The following is an 11,876-nucleotide window of genomic DNA, read 5'->3' on the forward strand; positions in this document are numbered from 1 at the left end:
ATGGCCCGTATTTTATTCAATCATATTTATCTACATTGTGTATCTTTTTCATTTGTTTTCCCATTGATATTCTTAAGTTGGGGCAGCTTGGGACACAACTAGGATTTCGGCGGGTGCACTACAAGTCCAATTCGTGGTGACGGCCATGTTTGTGGGAAAATCCACATCGATCTGAATAGCCAATCACAGCTCGACACGTGGCTGGTCAACATCCACCTCGGGGTTGACTCTCAGTGGTCAAACTTTGACCTCCACGTCATCATCACTCAGCATCGCCTCTACCAGCTCGGACCAGATCTCCACACCGGGCCCTCCATGTTCGGTCCGAGCCGAACCGATGATCTTCTAAGGGATCGAGTGTCCATCTTCCCACGATCATCCCGGCTCGGCTCGGCTCGGCACAGGAGATGGTCTCCTTCCGAGTTCTAGCGTCGACCAGTTAGGGCTCGGAAAGACCCCAATCTATGGGACCGGCTCGGCCTGGAATCCCATGTCCGATCCGACCACACATGGACTTCGTGTCTTCGCATGAGAACATGTGTTCGTATCAGCTCGGCTCGGCTCTCCGCCGCCATTCCCAGGAAGATCACGCTGGGACGAACCGCCACACTTGAATGCACCTGACACAATCTTCTGACAGATAGAATATCAGGCTTGCATTCATGACTACTGGGGCAGTTTGCCTGAACCTTCCAACCTTGCATTTAATAGGGCATTCAATGCAGCATTGAATGCTGAGGAAGTAAGCAGCTGAGCATGCAACTAGGTCTGACCAGGTGCGTGGATTTCTAGCAGCCATTCATTCATATGCAGGTAACTTATTCATTAAGTCTTCCTTTGCCTATATAAGACACCACATACGCACAAAATGAGAGACCTATGTATCTATACACAAACACTTACACAAAATTTCTATTCACCAAAGAGCTCACCCAACTTGCTGAGAATAACCCAGAACATTTGCCTTGTTCCTCCTTTTCTCCCAAGTTCATCCCTTGTTCTTCCTCATCCACCATCACTGACTTCATCATCGGAGCGTGTTTGGCTGGTACCACACCGGTCCATCTCCCTTGATCTTGTTTCTCTTGCAGGAAGATCTCAACCAGCATCCACTTCATCATCCAGCAAAGCACCTGATCAGCCAGATCAACTTATCTAAGTTGTTGCATCTACCTTACGAGAATTTGCATCAACAGATTGGCGCCGTCTGTGGGAATTGACTTCAGCCGTTGTGTTCATCACCGCAAGCGCTAAGCTCTTCCTTCACGCGAGTCATCATGACTACCATCTTTCGGGACACCAGCTCTTCCTCAGGAACATCTCAGAATGATGAACAACATCAGCCTGAGACGCCTGAGAAAACGAGGGGAGCACAACTCCCCAGGACATCAAAGTCCAAAGGTCCCTCGAAAATCCGAGCTGCCCATAAACTCCTTAAGGAGAGCCGGCGACATCTAGCCGCAGAGAATGCACTCCTGAAGCAGAATAATGAGCTACTTGCGAAGCAGGCCGAGCTGGCCGGCGAACTTGCACGCCATCGTACTCGGCTCGAGAATAGTGGGGGATCGGGTTTCCAATCGCGCCGAACCCGAACCGAGCAGGAGGTCCTTTCACCATCTCCTTCTCGGCAAAGCACTCCTGCCGAGCCGAACGACCAGACCGATCGGCAGGACTCGGATCACGTCTTCCCGGGCTTCGAGGACATGCCCCCGGCTGAACAGGCCGAGTGCCTGAACGCCCACCGTCTTCTTCAACGAAAACAGGCGGCTTTCGGGAAACGTGTCCCCAGGAATTCGGGCGGAGACCGTGCCGACCCGAATACAAACCGACGACCCCCGGCCCAATCAAGGTTGGGGGCCAACAGTCCAGTCGGTTCGGCTGAAACCAGGGTCCCGATTGGGGATAGGCTCGGCCCCATCATCAGCCAGGATCCTTCCCCATCAGGAGCTCACTCAGGGAGGCGATCGGTGAGCGACCGACTGGGATCGACTATGATCATGTCGGATCGACGACCGGTGAGCGAGAGGATCACTCGCCAGCCGGTGAGTGAGAGACTCGGTAACCAGGCCGAATGCTCGGGGGAAAATGCGGCCGAGCCGACCCCGCCCGACGTGGAAAATCTTGTCCGGACTCTGGTCCAGGACCAAATCCGGAGCGTCCACGATCGGCTCGGCCACGTCGAGGTCTCCAGGGGATACATCGGTAGGGCCGACCACGGAGAGGAACTCCCCCTCCCGTACACCAGCAGAATCCTGGATGCTGAGGTCTCCCGCGACACCAAACCCCCCAAGATGGATCAGTACGATGGGACCAAGGATCCCTACGACCATCTTGACAGCTTCAGATACGCCATGGAGGCCCGCCAGGCATCTGAAGCCACGAAGTGCAGAATCTTCCCTTCGACCTTGAAGGGCTCGGCTCGGGGATGGTTCCGAACTCTCCAACCGAACTCCATCGATTCATTCTCCGACCTCCGAAGGGCCTTCCTGGCGAGATATCGGGTTGTATCCGAACGACTCTACAACTTGAACGATATGTCGCTCGTTAAGCAGCAGGAAGGGGAGAGCCTCAAGGCCTATCTGATCCGCTTCAACATCGAGTATACGAAGTGCGACGATTGCGACGATAGGTCAGCAAAGAATGCCCTCATGCAAGGTCTGCATGCTGGGGGACTCCGCTCCCACCTAATGAGGAATCCTCCCTCCACTTACGATGAGCTTTCTGCCGAAGCCACTAAGTGGGCGCGGGCTGAGGAGTGGGATGCTCAGGTGGAGGCCCTGAATCCCAGGCCGACCTCGGCCAAGAGGAAGGAGGAAGAGGTTGCAAGTCCCAAACCCCAGGTCCAATCCAAGAAGACCAGGACCGAGGAGCCACGCCAACTTCTGGGTAAGGGACCCAAGTTTGTCCAGTACACGGAGTACACTCCCCTCAATGCCGGTCTGGAGACAATCTACTCCAAGGTTAAGGATCAACTCCCAGTTGCAAGGGAGATCAAGGGACCACCCCCAGACAAAATCAAGGAGGGCGTCTTCTGCAAATACCACTCCAATCACGGCCACGTTACGGGTGATTGCTACGCCCTCCGCGACGGGATTGAGACTCTTGCCCGGGCGGGTAAGATCAATCAATTCCTGGCCGGTGGGCCTAGGATACCCAAGGCCGCGCCGAGGAAGCCCACCAACACCATCGAGGTCCAGGATGCTGCCATCGGATCAATCGGCGGGGGACCAACCTTCGTGGGGAGCTCGAACCGATCCCAGAAGGAGTATGTCAGACAGGCGGCTCAAGCTCACGAGTCCCTGTCGATCCAGGCAGGTCAGCCCAGCACTTCCAAAAGACAGCGGAAGGACTGGGCGCCGGTCACCTTTGAGCCAAACGAGGCAAACGAGATCATCTTCCCCCACTATGATCCGGTCGTCATAGTGGCTGAGGTGGCCGGGACAACCATCGCGCGCTCCTTCGTCGATGGAGGGAGCTCAGTCAACATCCTCTACCACTCTGCGTTCGCGCAGATGGGCATCTGCGAGGATAAGTTGGAGACCGATACACCTGCCTTGGTCGGGTTCGGGGGAGAAGTGGTTCAGCCCCTCGGACACATCTACCTTCCCCTTTCGCTCGGGAAGGGACCGATTAAGAAGACCTGCATGACGTACTTCATTGTAGTCAAGCGGCCGTCAGCCTACAACATCATTCTGGGCAGACCGGCTCTGGTCGACCTTGACTGCATCGTCCATTACGCCAACCTCCTCATCAAATGTCCGGTGGGCGACGACTGCATCGTCATTCAAGGAGACCAGTGCTTGGCTCGGTCATGCTACGCCGCTTCGATCAAGCAGAAGGGTCAGCTGCCGAACTCGCAGGAACTTGACTCCATCGCCGATTCGGGCAGATGGCCGAGGGCGGAGACATTCGACTTCACTTCCGAGCCGAGCTCAGATTCTCGGCCCCTTCCCGCCGAGGCTTGGGAGGAAGTGCCGATCTCGGACGAGACACCGGATCGGCTCGTCCGAGTGGGGACTCAGATCAGCCTCGAGCAGCGCTCCGCCATAATTGACTTCCTCCGTGCCAACGCGGAAGTGTTCGCCTGGTCTTACGATGACATGCCAGGCATATCGTCTGACGTGATCACCCACAGGCTGAACACTGACCCAGGATGCAAACCGGTCCGTCAGAAGAGGAGGTCATACGATCCGGTCCGATACGCCGCCATGGCTGAAGAGGTAACCAAGTTGCAAAACAACGGGTTCATCCGGGAGGTCAACTACCCCGACTGGCTTGCCAACGTGGTCATGGTAAAGAAGAACAATGGGAAGTGGAGGATGTGTGTGGACTTCACCGATCTGAACAGGGCTTGTCCCAAGGATAGCTTTCCCTTGCCCAGAATAGATCAGCTCGTCGATGCAACAGCAGGACATCAGCTCCTCAGCTTCATGGACGCCTACTCTGGATACAACCAGATCCTGATGCACAAGTCCGACCAGGAAGGCACATCTTTCATAACGGATCGCGGCATGTACTGTTACAAGGTCATGCCCTTCGGCCTCAAAAACGCCGGAGCCACCTACCAAAGGCTGGTCAACCACATGTTCAGATCCTCCATCGGCAAATCCGTAGAGGTTTACGTAGATGACATGCTGGTCAAAAGCATCAAGGCGGACGATCACGTCAGGGACCTCTCAGACATGTTCGGAGTCCTGAAGGAGTATCAGATGCGGCTGAACCCAGCCAAATGTGTCTTTGGGGTTCGGTCAGGAAAGTTCCTTGGCTACCTGGTCAGCCAACGGGGGATTGAGGCCAACCCGGAGAAGATCCAGGCCTTGATCAACATGAAGTCTCCAAGGACACGCAAGGAAATCCAGAGTCTGACTGGAAGAGTCGCCGCCCTGAACCGGTTCATCTCGAAGTCCACTGACCGGTGTCTCCCTTTCTTCAAAGCCTTAAGGGGAGCAGGGAAGAGCATAGAATGGACCCCCCAATGCGAGCAGGCTTTTCAAGATCTGAAAAGGCACATGGGGGAACCTCCCATCTTATCCAAACCAGAAGAAGGTGAAGAACTTTTTCTCTACCTCTCTGTCTCTGACTCGGCTCTCAGCTCAGTTCTAGTGAGAGAGGTCGGCGGTGTACAGCACCCCGTCTTCTATACGAGCCGAGCTCTCGCCGATGCCGAGACCAGATATCCAAAGTTCGAGAAGATGGCTCTCGCCCTGGTCAGCTCGGCTCGGAAACTGAGACCCTACTTCCAGGCTCATTCAATCGTTGTCTTGACGGATCAGCCGCTCAGACAAATCCTGGCAAAACCCGAGACTTCGGGTCGGCTCATCAAATGGTCAATCGAGCTCGGCGAGTTTGACATCATCTACCGTCCCAGGACGGCCATCAAAGGTCAATCCATGTCGGACTTCATCTGTGAGTCGACCACCTCGACGGAGGATCCACCGCGCACCGACGCTATGCCAGCGGCGTCTGATCCGAACTCAAACGGCGATCACAGCCAGGTTGACCTCCTCACCTGGACCCTCTATGTGGACGGATCTTCCAACACCATGGGAAGTGGAGCCGGGCTTGTTCTGATCTCCCCAGAACAAGTTGTGATGGAGTATGCCCTTCGCTTCAGATTTCAAGCATCCAACAATGAAGCAGAGTATGAGGCTCTCATCGCCGGACTCAGACTGGCAAAGGAGCTCGGCGCAACCAAACTGAACATCTTCAGCGACTCCCAACTCATCGTCAATCAGATATTGGGAGAGTATGAGACTCGAGAACCTAGCATGACTGCCTATCTCGAGAAGACTCGTCTGCTGCTTGGGAACTTCCATGAGTACAAAATATCCTAAATCCCGAGGGCAGAGAACTGCAGAGCCGACGCCTTGGCACGTTTGGCTTCGGCCACAGACACCGGATCCGCTAGACACGTTCCAGTTGAAATCCTGGACAGACCTAGCACCGCCGAAAACGAAGTCACCGTCATGCAGACCGAGGCAGAGCCGAACTGGATGACGCCGATCATCAATTACTTGGTCTCCGGGATCCTTCCCCCGGAGAGAGACAAGGCACGTCTCATCAAGACGAGGTCGGCTCGGTTCAGCATGATCAATGGTCAGCTCTACAAAAGGAGTTTCTCCCTGCCCTACTTGCGGTGCGTCACTCCCCAAGAAGGTCAGGATGTGCTGAGAGAAATCCACGAGGGGATATGCGGAAACCATTCTGGAGGAAGAGCCCTTGCCTACAAGACAATCAGACAGGGTTACTTCTGGCCAACGCTGAACAAAGACGCAGATCATCTCTCTCGCGCTTGTCTCAGATGCCAGCAATTTGCCGCGGTCCCCCATCAACCTCCCCAGGTTCTGACCTCCATATCCAGCCCCTGGCCGTTCGCGCAGTGGGGACTCGATCTGATCGGTCCTATGCCGAAGGCGAAAGGGCAAGTCACTATGGCCGTAGTAGCAGTCGACTACTTCACCAAATGGGCCGAGGCCGAGCCCCTAGCCACAACCACAGCCGAACGAATGGAGACCTTCGTCTGGAAGAACATCATTTGCCGATTCGGCATGCCGCACACCATCATTGCGGACAATGGCAAACAGTTCGACTGCAAGAAGTTCAGGAGTTTTTGTTCACGTCTGAACATCAACTTGCGCTTCACCGCGCCTTACCATCCGCAGTCAAACGGACAGGTCGAGGCCATCAACAAGATCATCAAGAAGACCCTTAAGACTAAGCTTGATAATGCTAAGGGAAATTGGCCTGAACTCTTGCCAGAGGTGCTTTGGTCTTACCGAACTTCCTATCGCAATTCTACGAAGGAAACACCTTACGCATTGGCATTCGGGACTGACGCTGTTGTCCCGGTCGAAATGGGGACTCCCTCATTCCGAACCGGTACATACAATCCCGAGACCAATGGCACCGGTCTTCGGCTTGGCCTGGACATAATCGAGGAGAGGCGAACCGACGCAAATCTCTGCCGAGCCGCTTACCAAAAGAGGGTAGCCAAATACTACAACCAGAGGGTCAGACCCAGAAGCTTCAGATTGGGCAGTCTCGTCATGAAGAAGAATTCCCTTGCCATCAAGGAGAGTTCGTTCGATCCAAACTGGACCGGACCATACAGAATCACAGGCATAGTCAAGCCTGGCACTTACAACTTGGCCACTCTGGCTGGGAAGCCGAACCCCGTTCTCAAACATTTCCGTGTACATGGTCACCCATCCCTTGGGAGGTCGGCTCGGCTTCTCCCCTTCCATCGGCAGTCTCATCTGCACGGCCTCGGGAACAGAGTACCGAGCCCTCAGATCCTCGAGATGAAACTCGGTCATCTCGTTTTGGATCTGATCGGCCTTCCACGCCAACTCCTCGTAAAAGTCCGGGTCGATCGGACTCCCCGTCACTTGCCGAGCCGAGGTCGACGCGTCGTGACCCCTGTCCCTTTCACTTGAGCCCGAGGTCAACCTGCTCGGGACGGTCACGATCGGCTCGACGTCAAGGGGCTCCTCGTCGTCGCCCTCGGCCGCCTCTTGTTCCCGGTCGGAACTCGGCGCTTCGAGGTTTTCCCGATCCTCTCGGGCTCGGCGCTCCTCGCCTGGGTTGCGATGCAATGCCGAGATGACCTCGTCCAACTCTTCGGACAACCCATCCCAACTTGCCTCGCCCGCGGGAGGACTTCGGCTCTGATCGGCCTCACTATCTCCTTCAAACGCCTCTCCAGAGCCGAGCCGACCACTCGAATCAGTCTCAGACATTACAAACACCTTCTCACCTTTCTCTCTCTTGCTTTTTTGATCAAAAAGCAGTTTCTCTCAAGAACACCAAGAACACACGCCTAAAAACCCGAAAACACAAAAACTCAAAAGCGAGGAGAATCACTTACTGGTTTTCCTCCGCCCAAGGTTTCCGCCCCAAACACCCTCGGAACCACCTCGCCTACCGCCGTACGTGGTCGGATTCGAGATCGGGCAACTCCTCGGACGACGGTGAGAGAAGAAGATTTGCGGCGAGAGATAGAGAGTTTTTCAGAAAAACTGGAAATGGGAAAGTGAAGAGGAAGAAAGAGAAACTGCCAACTTATACCCCCCATGCAGCCGATCTCAGCCCTTCATTTCTGGCGCTTCAAATGCCAGATTTTGACATCTGTCAAGCATTCAAAAATACCCATAATGAGGTGACTCTTACGTTCCCCCATGCAGAAATCAAACGTCCCTTCACCTGTCCCTGAGATATTTTTGGCCAATCACAAGTCGTCATGTGTTCGGATCTTCGAGAACAGGGACTTGTAGGGTTCGGCTCGGATCAAACAAAGTGTTATCTTTGGGAAGATCCTTACATCTCAACTTCCAATCCAACACTGTCTGCTCGGATCGGAAGTTGGGGGACTCCTGTTTGTGGGAAAATCCACATCGATCTGAATAGCCAATCACAGCTCGACACGTGGCTGGTCAACATCCACCTCGGGGTTGACTCTCAGTGGTCAAACTTTGACCTCCACGTCATCATCACTCAGCATCGCCTCTACCAGCTCGGACCAGATCTCCACACCGGGCCCTCCATGTTCGGTCCGAGCCGAACCGATGATCTTCTAAGGGATCGAGTGTCCATCTTCCCACGATCATCCCGGCTCGGCTCGGCTCGGCACAGGAGATGGTCTCCTTCCGAGTTCTAGCGTCGACCAGTTAGGGCTCGGAAAGACCCCAATCTATGGGACCGGCTCGGCCTGGAATCCCATGTCCGATCCGACCACACATGGACTTCGTGTCTTCGCATGAGAACATGTGTTCGTATCAGCTCGGCTCGGCTCTCCGCCGCCATTCCCAGGAAGATCACGCTGGGACGAACCGCCACACTTGAATGCACCTGACACAATCTTCTGACAGATAGAATATCAGGCTTGCATTCATGACTACTGGGGCAGTTTGCCTGAACCTTCCAACCTTGCATTTAATAGGGCATTCAATGCAGCATTGAATGCTGAGGAAGTAAGCAGCTGAGCATGCAACTAGGTCTGACCAGGTGCGTGGATTTCTAGCAGCCATTCATTCACATGCAGGTAACTTATTCATTAAGTCTTCCTTTGCCTATATAAGACACCACATACGCACAAAATGAGAGACCTATGTATCTATACACAAACACTTACACAAAATTTCTATTCACCAAAGAGCTCACCCAACTTGCTGAGAATAACCCAGAACATTTGCCTTGTTCCTCCTTTTCTCCCAAGTTCATCCCTTGTTCTTCCTCATCCACCATCACTGACTTCATCATCGGAGCGTGTTTGGCTGGTACCACACCGGTCCATCTCCCTTGATCTTGTTTCTCTTGCAGGAAGATCTCAACCAGCATCCACTTCATCATCCAGCAAAGTACCTGATCAGCCAGATCAACTTATCTAAGTTGTTGCATCTACCTTACGAGAATTTGCATCAACAGGCCAGGTTTGACAGGAAGTGGGTTTGGGCATAAAATGTGTTTCTTATTATACACAAAATAAAAATTTTGGTACTTAATTAAATTTAAAAAAAGTTTGAATACCACATTGAACCACGTATCAAATTTTAGATATCTAAACAAAAACTCCTCATATTTATTTGATTAAATTTTGATAAAATACAACATCTAGAGTCATTGAGATTATTAATTTATTTAATTAATTAGCGCCACTGAGATTGTAGCTAGACTAGACATGGTTCATTAGATGAGAAAAAAAAAGACTAGACATGGTCACAAAATGACATTTGTCCGATTAATAAAATTAAAACGTGAGGGTAATTAAGTAATTTAAAGTGGAAGGGCTCACTCATTTCTTCTCTCTCTCTCACTCATACTGAAGCCCAATTAGAATCACCCAAAATAGTGGCCCAGAAAGATATATAAAAGGAAAAATTCTAAAATGACCCCTTTTTTTTTTGTTCGAAAAATGACCCCATTGATCCCTTTTTTTTTTGTTTGGCCAGGCCCCATTGATTCAGGCGGTTGTGGTTGAATGCCTCTTGTTCAAATTTACCATGATGGTTGTGGCTTTAAACTGCAACTCAGGAAAGAGGATGGGTTGGATTTTCATTTTCGAGATCGTTTAAGACCATCGATATAGAAGATAAGACGTTTGTCTTTGCATGAGAAAGTTTATGAAAAGATTTTTTTTTTTTTTAAGACAGGTGGCAGCATTTGAATGGAAGGGATACAGCACTGGGATATGGTAGGTGGTGTATCCACTATCCTAACAACACCCAGCGGCATGAGAGGTAATTTGTTGCAGCTTAGAGACTCATTGCCAAGAAATAAAATTTCGGGTTTCGAGAAAATTTCGATGAAAATTTCGACGGAAATTTCGAAGATTTTAAAACGTCGACAGAAATTAGACGAAAACGACGGAAATTACTATCAAAATACGGAAATTTTGAATGAAACTTTACCATATGTTTATTTAACATATTATCTACTACATTGATAAAAAAACATTGAACAAACCAAATTATATAATAGGTTTCATGTGATATAAGATGAATATAATGCGCACTGGAAACAAATACTGTTAAAAAAATAGTTCACTAATTAATAATTACATAAATTTGATTGAACAAACACCCTCATAGCTTGTGTAATTTATTTTCCAGTTTTTCATAAATGAAAAGAACTTTTCAGAACTTTGGATTGTTTTTGTTTGTGCTTGTTTGAAGTTGTTCCATTATTACTTTTATTGGAAATTTCAAGAACGAAATTCTTTGAAGAGGAATAGATTGTGAGACCCCTTCGAAGGGGGGTAGATTGTGAGACCCCATATTTTTTCAAGTTTTATTTTGAAAAATTTGAAAAATTTATTTGAGAAATAAAATATTTTAGATTAATTTTATAATTTTTGTTTTATATTAGTTTAACCCGTTTTTTGACTTTTTGAACTATTGGGTTTTTTACTTCAATTTGTGGCTTGTTGGAAAGGTCTCGAACATAGAAATATGTGAGCGCAAATTGTGCATCAATCGGAGCTACGGTTTGAAAGATATAAGCATTTGAAATGATGGACATTTTTGTAAATTTATAAACATAAATTTTAAAAACCCAAAATCAAATTTTTTATGTTAATTTCTCTCTCCACATTATTATTCACGCAAACCCACTACCCACTACCCACTATCCACCACCCACTATCCACTACCTATCTCATTCTCTCTTCTCTCTCATCCCTTTCTCTTTCTTTTTTTTTTCCTTCTCCTTTTTTTTTTTTTTTCTTCTTCTTTCTTTCATTTCCTCCTTCAATAACTCCATGTCTGTGCCGACCACCAGCCCACCTTCTCTCTCTCTCTCTCTCTCTCTCTCTCTCTCTCTCTCTCTCTCTCAGTATCGCCATCTCCTCACCTGCGCCGACCACCAGCCCACCCTCATCTCTTTCTCCCTGCTCTCGCCCCCTGCCGCCGAAACCTTCCAAAACCCAGCCCCTCCTCTCTTCCTCCACATCTTCAGCTCCTCCCAAATCGGAGCCTCCCCAAAACCCAAAAATCCCACCCAACCGAAAACTTCGCCGAAATTTCGTGAATTTCGACGAAATCATCGAAATCCAGACAAAATTTTGTTGGTTTAGTGTTAAAATTTCCATACCTCAAAAAATCGAAAATTTCGCCGAAATTTTTGAAATTTAAATCCTTGCCCGTTGCAACATGTTTTAATTATTATTTTTTTTGTCATAATGTTTTAGAGCTAGTTACAAAAAAATCACTAAATTTTCATATTTACAAATTACTCAATCCACTCATTTTTAATTTAGTTATCATTGACAAAAAAAAAAAAAAGACAAATTCTAATAAAACAATAAACATACACTATTTAAATTTGTATCACATTTGTATTCGACTGCTACGCAGCAAAATGGCTTAAGATTTAACTCTTAG

This window comes from Dryas octopetala, chromosome 2 (genome assembly GCF_963921425.1).
Source record: "Dryas octopetala chromosome 2, drDryOcto1.1, whole genome shotgun sequence".
NCBI classification, from domain to species: Eukaryota; Viridiplantae; Streptophyta; class Magnoliopsida; order Rosales; family Rosaceae; genus Dryas; species Dryas octopetala.